At 31.7% G+C, this 17,424-nt stretch overlaps 1 pseudogene; it reads left to right on the forward strand.

Moving 5' to 3' along the window:
* Positions 1–11,853, forward strand: part of LOC149539275 (uncharacterized) — a 96,444-nt pseudogene extending 84,591 nt beyond the window's left edge.
* The last annotated feature ends 5,571 nt before the right edge of the window (positions 11,854–17,424 follow it).

The following is a 17,424-nucleotide window of genomic DNA, read 5'->3' on the forward strand; positions in this document are numbered from 1 at the left end:
TTTAGCATATGGTTTAAGAGATCACTAGGTACGTATGAGTTTGTTAATCAACCATATATTTTTGAACTCTTGATGTAATAATTTATACATGTCTAACATTATTGTAGGTGAAACATCAAAAGGCTATGTTATGCAATCGTTATAAATTTTACATCAAATATTTAGATGATACGAAGAGAAATTTAGATTTTGGGATAAGTGCAATCTTCCAAATGACCAATATTTCATCTTGAAATGACTTACATCCTTAAGAATCTCAAAATTGATACTATGAGATTTTCATTGATATCCTTGACTGTGACTTTAATTCCTTCAAATTAGTTCTCTTCATTTTCAAATTATATAGACTACAACTCAATCAAAATGATCCTAATAGAACTATCATTGATCATGAGAATGAATTTCTAATGATTAATACAAGGTTGTTTGAACCAGCTGGGGATGAGCCTTATGTTCTTCCAAGCCAATGTGAGCAAGTATTTTACTTAGAGGTTCCACATAAATTGGGTTGGTCATTTGTTGTTAAAATTGATCCAAGGGGATGGCCAATAAATTATAACACAATGGAAGAATAAGATGCCAAAGAAGAGGAAGAAATGGATTATAATTGAGAGTTGGGCGATGATGCTTCTAATGCAAATGATGTTGTTATTGATCATGATGATGATGCTTCTACTAATCACAATGATGATGAGGATGATGATGATGATGCTGATGATTATGAGATGATGATGACGATGATGGCAATGACCAGAATAGTGGTGGTAATTATGTCAATGATGATGATGATCCTAATGATGAGATGGTTGAAGAATAATATCAATGATAGTGGGGTGGGGGTTTGATTAGCTAACATTGAAGGCAATTTTGATTATCAATGAGAAGAATAAAATGTACAGTTATGTGATCAATGCCTATGTTATTCAATATTTAGTTCTTGATAGGTCAATGGTTAATTTGATTAACTTGTCATGTACCTTTTACTCTTTATAATTTATATATGCTAATATTCAATGTAATTTTGAGTATATGTATCATAATTTTTTTAGCTAACATAAGACAATTGATTTACTATTGTAGAAACCCAAAGTCATTTCACGAGCATCCCACATAGTCTCATGGATCATCAGTATAAGTTAGTACTTTGCATAGAGATTGATGTCTTTTACCATTTATAAAATATCTCTCTCATTTCCACCTATCTCTCTTATTTTATGGAGTGAATGTACCAAAAAATAGGTATTTATCATATTTGTCTTCCTTGAGTGAGGAAAATGTAGGAATGGAAGGAGAAAATAAGACATTTAGTATGTCTAAATCAAGGAGATAGACTTAAGGTCAAAATATCAAAAATAATCAATAAGTGCATGAAGTTTGTCCCTACTCAAAGGGGGTCATGTTATTATGATGATGAGAGTGATACATTTAGTATGTCCACATCAATGAGATAGACTTAAAGTCAAAATATCAGAAATAATCAATAAGTGTATGAATTTTTTCCTTGCTCAAAGGGGGTCATGTTCTTATGATGATGAGAGTGAAGGCGACTCTGATGTTCCTTTTAGGTATAAACATCTATAGAAACAATGGGTCCCCAATGAAATTCCTCCAATAAATACTATTTTTTGTGTTGGAGAGAGGATATATTGCATAGCACCATCCTCATTACATGGTTTGGGCCTATTTTACATGGATGGCATAAAGATCTCTTACAACAAGGTTATTGAATTCATGGAGTATGTTAAAGCTTTCTATAATTACAATAGTTGGATGAAAATTGTTAGATATAAAAAAGAATGTGTATATACACTCATAGAAAAATATATACAATAAAAAGTTAGTGAATAAAGCAAAACAATAGCTATATACATTGATCGAAAGCCAAAAGCATTAGGGAATATTGTAGGTTTTATAAATAGTACACAACTTGTGTCAACTAAGAAGTGATCAAATTGCATGTTTAAGGCACATGAGGGAGATCGTGTATTTGTACATGTGATAAAATTCATACATGGAGGAAAAGAGCTTCTTATTGATTACAATTTGAATCACATAGATACAAACAAAGCCACTATCATAAGTAAGGTGGTACATACTATGCACATTTAAAATAAACTCTAATTAATGAATCCAACACACCATTAATTTTTATTTTTATTTTTTGCTAACTAAGAATAATAACACTTTTTTTTTAACATTTCTCAATGATTTTTTTAAATGTAAGGCTATAGTATGGATCAACAGCCACAAGATATGCATGACAGTGATAGTTCTTCTTCCTGATAGGTAAAACTCATTATTCTTGTACAAATTCGATACAAGAAATATCTTAATGCACACTTTTATTATATTTTATTCTTCACTAATATTTTGGATTGATTTTAAATATAGAGCTAATAATATTTCTCTCGCAAATGAGTGTTGATCAAGAAAAGTGAAAGGAAAAAGTAGTCCATGAGGGTGAGTAGTTGCATGATGAGCTGGATGAATTTATTATTGATTTGTGTCAGTCACTGATCCTATAGTTGTAGTGAAAAAGATGATTCATGCTATAGAAAGAAGAATAATACAATTGGCATTACCTCAACCCGAGACTCTTGAATTGCAAAAGACAATGGATAGGTTGACGAACCTAGTCCATACATATACAATAAGTATTAATGTAATTTTTAATTATACCAAAAGTTCAATAATAATTTTTATAGTATACTCTTTTATTTATGACATTAAATAAAATGCATATGTGTTATTTTTCTGAGGGTGTTGAAGATGTACAAGGCCAATGCCTTGGAGAATCATACTTTGGGTGGTTCAAGTACATCACATGTTCTATCCTACACTTATGTTTTGCTCGAACAATATTTTTTTTAATAGCTCTAACAATCTTATTTTATTGTGCTCTAACATTGTCATTTTTTAGCTCCTACCATTGATCCTCTATTCACTACGCCACTTGCTATAAGGAACAAAACTAAAGAGGCACTACCGACTGTAAATTCAACAACCTATAGCATGACAATAGATGTGGTGACAACACCTATTGGTAAGTAGATTTCTCTTTTTCTCTCATTTTTCATGTGTTTATTTCACTTGAACTATTATTTCTTAGGGTGAATTTTGTAATATTGGATTCATTTTATGCAAGAGGTGATGAGGACCTTCTTAGGTGTACCCATGTTAGATGTATGGGAACAATAAAGAATGTTAGGATTTAACCATGGACATAAATAACAATTACATACAAATATAACCAATAATCGAAAGTAATAGATCACATAGAAAAATAACACAAGACACCAAGATTTAACATGATTCACCCAAACCCTAGGCTACATCCACTAAATAGCAAGTCCAATATTATTATGATCTATTGATTACAACTTGATTACACTCGATAATCTCTTATAACTCAATACCACTACAAGAACCAATTTTTGCATCACACCTTATGAAAATTCCTAACCCTAGGCCCTTTTATACAAGTAACTTTATGTCTCTTTAGGGTTACAACATGTAGACCATTTATTGGCAATATGTCAGCCACAACATTGACCATGGTCCAAAAATTTAAAAAGTATTTATAGTACTTCCCTAATCAGTCACCACAAACTAAAAATCTTGCACTTGGGGATTGATCAGACTCCACACTAGACAACAATCTCCCACTTGGAGACTGATCCCATAGTAATACCACTACCGCACGAGACTCCCACTAGATCAAACCACCCTAGACTCTATTGTTCTTTTATTCATGTTTAGTCTCAAAGACTAATCGAAACTGAAGAGGAATTCAACTTCTCCCTTATCACTACCTTTGTAAACATATCTATTGGATTGTCATCAAAGAGTTCATTTCATCTTTCATTGTAGACTCCCACTAAATCTTAATATCCATTTGCATAGCTTCAACATAACATTCAGGTTCACCAGCATTAGTAAGTAAAATAGAATACAAGAAAAAAGAAAATCTTTTTGGAAATCTAATTATCCTTTTTGACCATCCAACATTCACTAGGGTGGGTGGTATTTGTTGTTGTAGTTGTTGCACATCATGAGGAATTTTTAGAACATCATCTTTTGGAGTATCATCCAACACTACATAATCATCTTATTTCTTCTCATGTTGCTGCAACAAATCTTTGTACAACACTTTCTTATTGAATATGACATCCCTACTTCTTACAATTTTACAATTTTAAAAATCCCAAAGCCTATAATCTAATTCATTAATGCCATATCCAAAAATTACACATTTCTTTTACTTAGCTTCTAGCTTGGTTCTATTTTCATAATCTATATGAGCAAAAGCTTCACAACTAAAAATTTTGAGAAAAGAATAACTCACCTTCTTACCAATCCATGCTTCCTCTAGAATACCACAACCCAAAGGAATAGAGGGACCTCTATTAATCAAATATATAGTATTATTAATAGCCTTTTCCCACGTGTGTAAGGGAAACCCAACATGCAACCTCATGCTCCTTGCATGCTCCATTGTAGTCTTATTCATGCATTCAGCCACTCCATTTTCCTGTGGAGTCCTTGGAATAGTTTTCTATCTATGAATACCATTAGTGGAGCAATAATCTTCAAATTCATGACTACAATACTCGCCACCATTATCAGATCTAAGATATTTTAATTTCTTGCCAGTCTTATTTTCAACCAAACATTTCTATTTCTTAAAAGTTTGAAATACATTAGATTTTTCTCTAAGGAAATAAACCCATACTTTTCTAGTTGCATCATCAATAAATGTAACAAAATAATGAGAGACACTAAGGGAAGATACCTGAGTTGGTCCCCATACATCTATATGCACAAGCTCTAATTTCTCCCTTTTATTTTCCTTCCCACTCTTCACAAAACTCACTCTCTTTTGTTTTCCATACATGCAAATTTCAAAAAAATCCATATTAACACATTTCAAACCTACTAAAAATTTCTTTGAATGAAGAATTTTCATACCTTTCTCACTCATGTGCTCAAGTCTGTTGCGCCATAGTGTTGTATCAAAATCTACAACAACTATTTGTTCTCCCTACTCAATTGCAGTAACTATTCCTAAACATTCATTTTTCTCTGAAACAATCAAAGTAGAAGGAAAAATATGACTTGTACAAAGATATAAGGTGTCTATTTTCACACCATTTGCTACTACAAGGGAACCTTTTGAAACTTTCCAATTTTTATCATTAAAAATAACTACACAACCCTCATAACCGAGTTTTCCTGATGAAATTAATTTCCTACTCAGCCTTGGAACATTTCTTACCTCATGTAGTAGCCAATGATTCCCATTTTGCAACTTAATCTTAACTTTCCTCTTTCCAACAATCTAATAGGGTTCATTATCCCCCAAATAAACAAGCCCAAAATCCCCTTGGACATAATCAATGAAATAACCTCTATGAGGTGTAGCATGAAATGAAGCACCAAAATCTAAAACCCATGAATCATCAACATTTTCTAAAGATAGAAGCAAAGCATTCTCTTCAGATTTGTTACTTACCACAGTTTCCTCCTTGTCTCCATATGGTTTATCTTCTTCATTTTTCTTTCAAGTCTAGTAATCTTTCTTTCTATGCCCTAATTTCCCATAGTACCAGTAGTTGTTTGGTCCTCTCGATTGACACCTCCTCCCATTTGACTTTCCTCTTGATTTCCCATGATTTTTGAAATTACTTCCTCTCTCAAGAATTTTTCCTTGACTTTGTGTATTCAAAGCACTTCTAGATATAGATCCCCCTGAGGATTTTCTATGAGTTTCCTAACTTAAAATAACACTGATTAGATTGTCATATTTTAGGGTACTAGATGTAGGAACAAAATTACTCATAGCCATTACCAAGCCATTCCAACTTTCAAGCAAAGAACACAAAATCAAGAGAGCCCTAATTTTTTCATCAAAATTGGTACCTATAGAAGATATCTAACTAGTAATAGTATTAAACTCATTTAAATAATCTACAACAAATCCACCTTCTATCATTTTCATATTAAATAAATGCTTCATGAGAAATACCTTGTTTAAAGTGGAGGGATTTTCATATAGTTTCATTAGGGTTTACATCAACTCTTCTGTTGTCTTCACTTTTGTAATATTAAATGTCACCAATGGTGACAGGCATAATCAAATGCTTCCAAGTGTCTTTCCATCTAAAAGATCTCATTCATCATTTGACATAGATCCTTGATTCTTAGTTTTTCCTTCCAATGGCTTCCATAAATCCTTTTGATAAAATAGTCTTCCATTTGCATCTTCCATAACTAAAACTTATGCCCATTAAACTTGTCAACCCTCTGCTTACCCTTGTTTGCCATCACTCCCACTCAACAATGAAACTTTCCTACAAATGATAACTGAAAAAAAACCTTGCTCTAATACCACTTGTTAGGATTTAACCATGGAAAAAAATAACAATTACATGCAAATAAAACCAATACTAGAAATTAATAGTTCATGCAGAAAAAGAACACAAGACACTAAGATTTAACATGGTCCACCCAAACCCTGGGCTACATCCACCAAACAACAAGTCCAATATTATTATGATCTAATGATTACAACTAAATATAATATATAATCCTTTATAGCTCAATACCATCATGAGCACCAATTTCTACATCACACCTTATGAAAATGCCTAACCCTAAGCTCTTTTATACAAGTAATTTTATGCAACTTTAGGGTTACAACATGCCAGCCATATGTTGGCCATACATCAGCCACAACATTGGCCATGGTCCAAAAATTTATAAAGTATGTACAGTACATCCCTGATCAATCACCACAAACTAACAAAGAATTGTGATCAATTGCTTATTGGCAATAAAGATGGTCTTCCCTTGAAAGTAGCCCAACTTCCAGGTATTTTAAAGATTGTTCCTTTCTTTTATTTATATAAAATCTTATACTCATAATCAAAGGCACTAACCTCCCATGAAGTCCCTTGCAATAACTACTAATCTCATTATTATTTTTTAGCGAATACTATATTTTGTGAAAAACTTAAAGCTGAATGTTTGTGTATATTTGGGTTGACCATATGCATAGGGTATTATATTTTGATTTCATTCTTAGATCATGTTTCATTTGATAAATTTCTTCAAGTAAATTAAAAGCTAGCTTCAGTTCATTTATGAATCTAATAGTTTTTTTCTTTTCTTAAAAGGTGGAATTTACAAACTAAAGTGTTAAAGGACCAACTCATTGATGACATGATGCCACTTTTTGAACCCAACATATTTCAAAGACTTAGGCTCCTTGAGAAAGTAGGCCAAGATTTGAAGTATATTAGGTACAACTATAGGACCCAAATGAAAAAAAAAAACCCTTTTTATGAGTGGCCCCCCTATATTCCTATTATTGAGTGGGAGAATCTTAAAAAGGATGCCACTAAGAAAACAACAAGAGCTGATGGAGAAATGGTACCACCTAAGGAAAGAAGGTATGTCATAATATTAAGAATAAAATTATGTAATAATTACTCTTAATACTCATGTGATCTAACATATTTCAAACTTCACATAGGTTGCCTGACACATCAAAGAAAACTAAAGTAAGAAAATAGAAGCATAGGCAACACAAACTTAGCTTAGGTGGATATTTAAAACTTGTTACACCAATTGTAAGTTTAAAAAAATGAAACATTATATGAAAATGTTTATAAATTGTAAACAATTTGGACTTGATGGAATTGATTACAAAAAAAAAAAAAAAAAAACATGATACCAATAACAAATGTAGGCCATGGGGTTTTAAAAAATAACTTCTAAAGAGGACAAGAAATTAGCCTATAGGAAAGGCTATAAAGTCATGGCTAAATGACTTCAAGCAATGAGTGTGCAAGGTTCTTCTGCTAGATCTATCAATGAGGTAAATAAGTCAATTGATTTATTTCAAATTGAATACTTTAGCAATTACTATATTTGATATTAAATTCCAAAAATATAAGGCATTATATCTAATGTTTTAAGTAAGGAAAAAATGATTATATATTTGTTCAAAATTTTAAACTGAATATAACTATATGTATTAAAATTAATGATTAAGAATTCTTAGTATTTTCCTTATATTTATATGTATATAATATTGATAAGTGCACTGATTATTTACATTAGATTGCAACTTACCAATCCTGATACATTAGTAAACCACCGTAGACATGAAGATTCAAATGTGGATCCTAGTACTCAAGGTATATATTTTCTATTTGATCTTCTACTTATAAATTATTAATATATGTAGACATTTTAAATTTAATTTGGTGTAGTAATAAAAAATTAAATATAATATGTGTTGGTATTAAGAAAATATCTTGTAATGTAATTGTAGGGGATGCAGAGGTTGTTCCTGATGAGCTTATTGAGGTCCAAGCTGGTGGGCAAGATGATGTGGTTCGACAAGGTAAAGAGTGCTACAATGTTCTTTAAAATCTTTAAAGTCTCAAATTTTTTTATATTGTAGAGGACTTTCCTTTGCAAAGGATACTGAGTGCATGTCCACGAGTTACAAGAAATATTGATAACATGTATATGCCTCTACAACAATATACAGAAGGAAAAAAAAAATGATTCATGTGAACTTATGTAACTTATTTGATAATGTCTAATGTTTGTGTCTAGATGTTTTATTTATGTTCTATTGAATCTTCATGTGAATGCTCTAATGAATCTTATGTTTTAATATTAATGTGAATGTTCTAATGAAACTTATATGTTAATGAATGTTATCACATGATAATTCATGAATGTTACATCTTATTAATATTCTATATGTTAACAAGGAATTTAGATGTTGGGAGGGGACTAAATGAGCTTCCACCTTCACATGGGTAGCCCTAATTAGTAGATAATATTAATCTATTCTCAAAACCAAATGAATATCAACACTAGAAGGATGCCATAGTCAAACTCATTGATTTATGAAATTTAGTTGTAGTGTATGAAGTATTTGAAAGAATGGCTTTCTATGGGATTTCCTCAAATTATTCCTCTCTAAGGTATTCTATTGTTTCTATTTATTTGCATTCATGTTTGATTGTGTTGTTATTTTTGCATCAACATCTTCGAATACATTCTATGATTCATCATATAAATAAGAGAAAGATAATAGACAACATGATCTAATATAAATAAAATAATTAAAGTATTTATCTTGATTTCTTCTAAATTTCTTACAAAATTGATAATGTTGGGATTTATCTTGCTTCTTCTTATTGTCGGGAAGACAATAATTGCATAAAATTGCATATCTGAGAGCTTAGGAGACTTTGTCCATCCATGTCCAATGGAGGAGGCCTCAAAAGAAGAAGATAGTCATGTTGAGGATATTGAAAAGTTTTCAATACATAGAAAGCTCATGTTCATAGCATCTCATGAAAGACTATTAAGGTGAAGCTTGGCAACAAATGAGGTTGCAACAAATGAAGTTTTCTTGTATATTCATATCGAATGGAGCTATTTTTATAGTGGAAAGAAAATTAAATGATCTTGTCCTTTTTTATTTTGATGCAATAGAAGGTTCCTCTTATATCAAAAGGTGAACTCCATCAACTACATTTCTTCATTTTTGTCTTTGCAGTTTCTCATGTCTTGTCGTGCATTGTAATTATGACACTAGGATGGGCAAAGGTATGAGTCACTAGGATTTCTCCCTCTTATTTTTATATGAAAAATAAATTTGTGGTCATGGTTAAATATTAGAATACATTTTCAAATGAAGAAATGAAAATCATGGCAAGAATAGACAAATGTTGGATTATGAATTTTCAAAACTAGTTAGTCTAATATTTTCCATTTTCTCATTGAATTTTTTCATTTGATAACTTTTGTTGTAAATTGGGAGACATGAAGAAGAATTTGAATAGTAGAAATAAATTATATTAGATAATTCTAAAGTATACATTGATTCATGATAAATATTTTTTATTATTTTAAAATGAATCTAATCATACAAATTGACTTGATATGTTGGGAGGTAGTAGACTTAAAGGGTGAAACAAATCTTCTAGGGTATATGAATAAACCATAATTCATGTGCTTGTGCATTCTATTGTTTCACAGTGTTCTCATGAACTATTCTCATTATTTGTTTTGAGTGTACTGAAATGTTGAATAATATTACAGGGAGGAAGCATAGGATCCTAAAATCTGGTCAAAGACTTGTCTTCAAAACATGGCCAAAATAGCAAAGGAGGCCACCATAATATGTTGTGTACTTGAACCTATATTTCATTTTCTGATAGTGGGAAACACTAGTCCCTTTAGAATGGACTTGCACTATGCGTTCTATATGATATGCAATGCTTAATGGAGAAAGCATGTGACATTTATAATTTCACAATTTATAATCCTTGTTGCAAATTACAATATGCAAAAGTCAAACTTCATTGGATAGATCTCTAGGTTTATATATGATATCTACTAATTTGAATTTTGAATTTTACTTTCAAAATACTTTGGTTAAATTATAATTTATATGTGAATATTTTACTTATTATTTCCAAATGCCAAGTTTACCTTTCCATTTTAATATTTTATGATATTTCATGCTTTTATGCTAGTCAATTTGTAGGCCATTCTACTCATTTGTTATTGTTCATGCTCATTAAACATCTTGATCACAAGAATGTAGTGCAACAACCTCAGATACAGGTCAATATCATTGAAATTTTTGCTATCCTTGCACAATAGTCAAAATCACAAGCTTTTGTAGCAATGGTTGGTGTCATGTATGATTTACAAAGTTATTTGTGCAAGAGCATGCATTTTACTTATGAGGCTTTCAATCTTAGTGATGATATAAACAAGTGGAAAAATTCTTTTCAGGCTGCAATTGAAGAGTGTCATGTGCAATTTGAAAAAAAAGGTGATAAATTTAATAGTTCTCTTCCTTTTTTGAATGCACATGTTGTTAGACACATATGAAATTAGTATTAAATATCAACTAATATGTAGAGTTGGTAAATATAATTGCAAAGATCAACTTTTTTAGATACAATCCTAAAGAGGTGCCAATAAATTGTGTGAAAGAATAAGAAATGCCTATAGACAAGGAAAGTGGAGTTTTTTCTAGAAAAACATAGATGTTAGATAGTAAAGAAGTTTCATCACAATAACTTCTTGCAATATTTCTCTATAGGAACCTACCATGAAATCTTTGATTAAATTTTGGGTTTTTAGGTTGGTGATGCTAGTCCAAATCTTGACATGATGGTTGTCTCATTGGAGACTCTTTCTACAACCACTATTGTAGCAAGATCAACAATTGCAACAACGTATCTTATTGAACATATCATATCATCTATACCAAATCATTCAAATTATTAAAAGGCATATATTTGTTCCTTATATTCCAAGTTATTACTAGCATCACTAGATAATTACTCAAATTTTTTGGCTTTTCTTTTTTTAGCATTTGAGGCACAAGGGTTCTCAAGACATAAGATCTCCCTTGTCCAAGCTTTTCCAAAGGCTCCATTTCATCAATTATTGCAAGCTATGGCACATCCAGATTATAAAACAAGGGTTGGAGCCCATCAAATTATTTCAATTGTCCTTGTGCATTCTTCTACTTTTTCTTGGCCTAAGTCTCATCCTCCAAATTTACCAAGAGTACAGGGACTCAAGAGGACATTTTTAATAATTGCTTCAGTGTTTTCTTCAACATCTTCCTTATTTGAGAAACTAAGAAAGGAAAAGGGATCTTTGCGTGGAGACAAAAGTAAAGATAATGCTCAAGAAATTGATATAAAAGATATTTAGAAGATGTAGAAAATAGGGTACATGCCCCAAGGGGTGGATGGACCAAAAAGTGATGCTAATATTAAACACTATAAAATTTATTGATAAATCTATACTTATGTTCTTTTTCACGTATAACTTCAGTACATCATATATATATATATATATATATAAGCTTGAGGAAGAGATGCACAACATTGTACTTGTGCCCTTTCCATGTATGATAATTTAGACATTTTTGGTCCTTGCGATACCACTTTCTACACTAGCACAATTAAGTACTGAAATAAGAGTATTGCATTCTAATTAAATTTTGTGATCTTATTTCAATTAACCTTTATTGAATATTATTTCGGTTTGTGTTCATTCACTAGGGCAAATAGATTTTAATATTTTCTTAATGAGGTGTGGATGTAGATGGAACTATTTTGAAGAGGGTAAGATTCCTTGTTTATCAACATGGTTACTACATCTTGTCAATGAGCCTTGTCACAACATACTAATTTTGAGATGCATACATGCTTGCAAAGTTCAAATCATAATACACTAATTCAAAGTTTCCATCTTGCTTTCACATTAAGGAGCATTGCTCCTGATCATGAAAGTAAGTATTTATTTCTAAACTACTTTAGTTATTTGAGGACCTTCTATATGAACCTAATACATGTCATTGCCAATGGACTTAATTAGCACAAATAATTTTATGTGATATGTTTGACGTGTTTATCTCGAAATATGTCATCTAATGATTTAGTGAATAGCAACAACATGCAACTCCAAATACATTAATGATCTATGTATAAAATATATGTTGTTTAATTCAAACAAACATACAAAAGTTATGTTTGGCCTTACATGAGCAATCTTGTATGTTCAAGTGGTAGACAATGTGATCCAAAGGATGTGATCACTGCACTAATATGGTCCTTATTTTTCTTTAGACTTAAATCACACTTTTATTTCTAAAATTTCAATGTAATGTTGTTAGACAATGTTTGAATCTCCAATATGATCCATATTAGTTCAATGACTTCAAACATGCTTTCAAAGATATTAAAATGTTGATTCAAGGCTTGTCCTCTAGCCCATAGGTCAAAAAGAGATTTAGGGTGTGTCTACATGCATAGGGATGTCAACCAAGGTGGAGAAAATGTAGGAGGTGTCAGGAAAAAAATTTATTCACTTTGTGCACTTTCTTACAACTTCACCTTGCATCTGAAGTAATTGATCACATGACACTTTATCAAATAGTCCAGTACCTCATTCCTACCACAACTAGAATCGAGAGAAGACATTTTAAGTGAGAGATCTACATATGCTACACACATGCTTTTTACAATTTTTTCTACCAACTTCTTCATTTTGTCACTACCAAAAATTTATAAGTGAAATCCATAATGATAGATTAAATAGAAAATTAAACCTATGTGGAAGTACATTAAAGATGACTGTGTCGATTTGGGGTATTCAGCTAAAATGATGTACAAGCCAAATTTATGATTCCACATTTTGGATGAATGTCCATGAGAGCACAACCATGAGGCACTGGCACAAATAATTTCCACACAATCTTTAAATGGGTACATTGATCATAGCTTTGCCATCCGAATGAGTGGGGTTATAGCCATTTGCAAAGCTTTGTGATACTTGGTCATTCATCCCATGCACACATTCAAATCTTTCATCCATTGTTGATTGTACCTGCACATGCAGGGCACCAACTCTTTGTCTTATTTATTATCACTGCAAATGCATAAGCATATACCGGTGAAAAATGTCAAAGCTCAAAATGAAAGATGAGAAATATTGATAGTATAGATGAAAGATTTCATAGACACTCTCATGTTTTTGAATGAGTGAAGATTTATAGAGAATAGATTGGTTGTAAATGCTTAAAAAACTATAGAATAAATGCAATAGTAGTTTCAAAGATTGATTGTTTGAAAGGAATCCTGACATAGGGAGCAATGAAGAACTAGGGCCAAAGGCACACCCAACTATCCAAAGCACCCTGTGAGAGTTAACACAACAGAAATCTAACATAAAGAACAACAACGAAAGGAAGAGGAAGAACAAACACTGTCATTGATTCATCAAGTAATTAGCATATGTGCCCAGCTATAAGGCCTTCTGGGTTATGGCCATATAACAATTCAATTATAATCCTTGATGATCCTGCTTCACATTCTTGCTTCTTACTATTCTAAGTTCTATCTCTAAAACTTAATCCTAGACCTCCTTAAATACTTGTGCAGCCATGGGCTAGCCTATCACAAAACTAAACCTTAAATTAAATGTATACATAGCCATAAGTCAGCTTACAACAAATACTAAATTCCTATACTAAAATTAAATACATCAAAAGGTTAGCCCAAACTAGAACTAGACACAGAGTACTTAGCAAATGAAAACTTCACAAAATACTGGCACTCGACATCCAAACAATCACTTGGCAACCAAACGAGCTTGGCATCCAAAGAGAACTTGGCAACCATGGAGAACTTGTCAACCAAAGGAATCAATTGGCAACCAAAGGAATCAATCAGCACCAAGAACTTGGCAACAAATAAATGCTTGGCAACGACTAAAAGCTCGGCAATGCAAGACATTGCAACTCGGTAGAAAGCAAAACTAAAAACATACAGGATATCAGTGCAACCCAGTATGCTCCTACATCAGACAACTAAAGTTCATAGAAATGATACTCCTAAATCATTGAGATGTCACAACTAGAGCAGAATCCAACTTACGAGAAATCCATGAAGCATCTTCAATAGGTCTATTCTTCCACTTCACCAAATATTCATAGTAATCTTTTCGTCTTGTACTCTTACTAACTCTCTGATCCAATATCTATTCAACTTCTTCAATCAGCTTATTAGGATAATCTTCTAACACAAAAACCCCTTCACCTAACTCATGATATTTATATAAATCAGCAAAATTGAATATAGGAGATATATCTGTGTCATCGAGTATCTCAACTTCATAAGCATTTCCACTGTCAATTTTTTTCAAGATCTTACAAGGTCCAAACTTCTTTATCTTCAACTTACTATATGTTCCAACAGGAAATATTCCTTTCTTCAAATAAACCATCACCTCATCACCAACTTGAGAAACATTATGTCTTCTAGACTTATCAACATTCTCTTTATACTTCTGATTACTTTGTTCCAACCTCAATTTTACTTCCTTATGCAAAGATTCCATAAAATTAGAAAATTCTTCCCCTATAGTACTTCTCTTTTCTTCATCAACAAAATTCCTTAAATCTAATACTCCTCTAGGTTGCATTCCAATAACAATCTCAAAAGGTGTTCTCCATGTACTCCTATTTTTAGAATTATTATATGCAAACTTAGCTTGTGCCAACACTACTTCCCAATTACTTGGCTTATCTCCAACTAAATAGCTCAACAAATTACCCAATCTTCTATTCACAATCTCTATCTGTGGATGGAATGTAGAACTAAAATTTAACTTAGTACCCATCTTCTTCCACAAAGCCTTCCAAAAATAACCAACAAACTTACTATCTTTGTCAGAAATAATACATCTTAGTAACCCATGCAACTCACAATCTCTTTAAAGAAAAGTTTAGCTACATGCTTAGCATATAATGTCTTCTTTCATGGTATGAAATGAGCCATCTTAGAAAATCTATCCACAAAACAAATATAGAATCATACTCCTTCACTATCTTAGGTAATCCAAGAACAAAATCTATACTGATGTCACTCCAAGATTTCTTAGGAATGACAATAGGTGTATATAGACCAATATTCTAACTTACTCCTTTTGCAACTTGACAAATTCCACAACTCTTCACAAAATTTTAAACATCCTTATACATTTTTCAACAATAATACTTTTCCTTCAACAAACTCAATGTCTTATCAATTCCAAAATGTCCAGCCAATCCACCACTATCCTTTTCATTAATCAAACTCAATTGCACAAAACTTCTAGGGATACACAACTAAATTCCTTTGAACAGCATACCTTCTTGAATGAAATATTCATCAAACTTACTTATGTGATCTATTAGATTTGGTGCTCTGCACTCTCTCCATGCCTTATAAAAATCAAGGTTAATATCATATGACTATTTCATTTCATCAAAACCAAGAACTGCAACCTTCATTTTAGTCAATAAAGAACATCTTGTACTCAACACATCAACAACTATGTTAGTAACTCCACTCTTATGCTTGATTAAAAATGTGAAACTCTAAAAGTACTCAACCCACTTCATATGTCTTTGGTTCAATTCATGTTGACTCCCAAAGTACTTTGAAGCTTTATGGTCAGTATAAAGCATCATTCAACTTTTCACTAAAGAAAGCAACATGTTTACCTTCTTGACCCAATACAACTCCTATTCCACTACCACTTGCATCACATTCAACTTGAAATAACTTATTGAAATTAGGCAAAGCCAATGTAGGTAACTCAACAATCTTCTATTTCAAAGTCTCAAAACTCTTATCAGCTCCTTGTGTCCACTTGAATTTCCTTTTATCTCCTCTCATTGTCTCATTGAAAGCATTACAAAAAGAACTGAAATTCATAATAAAATTCCTATAAAAACTAGCCAAACCATGAAATGATCTTACCTCTCCCACATTCTTAGGTGTAGGCCATTCCAAAATTTCTTTAACCTTCTCAAGATCCATCTTCAAACCATTAGCTAAAATCTAAAATCTAAAATCTAAAATATATGATATCTTTTTGAATAAAAGAACACTTTTTCAAATTAACCATCAACTTCTCCTCTTTCAATCACTGCAATACTTGTCTAACATGCTCAAGATCTTTTTCCTTTAGTCTTATTAAATATCAAAATGTCATCCATATAAATAATCACAAACTTACCCAAGATTCTTTTCAAAACTTCATTCATTAACCTCATGAAAGTACTAGGTGTATTAGTCAAACCAAAAGGCATAACCAACCATTCATACAAACCATCTTTTGTCTTGAAAACATTCTTCCATTCATCACCTTCTCTAATTCTAATCTGATGAGGACCACTTTTAGAATTGATCTTTATAAATACTTTTCCCCATTCAAACAATCCATTATGGCATCCATCTTTGGAATAGGAAACTTATATGTGACTGTGATCTTGCTAATAGCTCTAGAATCAACACACATCCCCCATTCTCTATTTATTTTATGTGCTAATACAATAGATACATCACATGGACTCAAACTTTCTCCAATAAAATCTTTCTCCAACAACTCATGTACTTCTCTGTTAAGTTCTTCATTCTTTGTAGGTGTCAATCTATATGTGCATTATTTGGAAAACTAGCTCTAGGAATTAGATCCATACAATGACTTATACTCCTTACTAGTGGTAAACCATCAAGAATATCTTCTACAATAATAGCCTTGAATTCATTCAAAAAAAATTCAATTTTTGCTGCTACTTAGCTTTTACCAGTTTCTACTATCACTCGGTCATTACTACCAAAAATCAGTCCTCTAGGAATTATAGAAAAACAAACTTGGTTCTTTTTCATTTCTTTTCCAAATTGTTTCTCATTAACCATACAAACTTTTATTGTAGTACAATTAACCTCATTTGGACTTCTAATCAAAGGCAACAATGTTTTCTTCTTCCCATTCACCCAAAGAGTATATTGATTCAATCTTCTATCATGTATA

The sequence above is a fragment of the Cupressus sempervirens genome, chromosome 9 (genome assembly GCF_028749045.1).
Source record: "Cupressus sempervirens isolate cs-2001-9-10 chromosome 9, ASM2874904v1, whole genome shotgun sequence".
Taxonomy (NCBI): domain Eukaryota; kingdom Viridiplantae; phylum Streptophyta; class Pinopsida; order Cupressales; family Cupressaceae; genus Cupressus; species Cupressus sempervirens.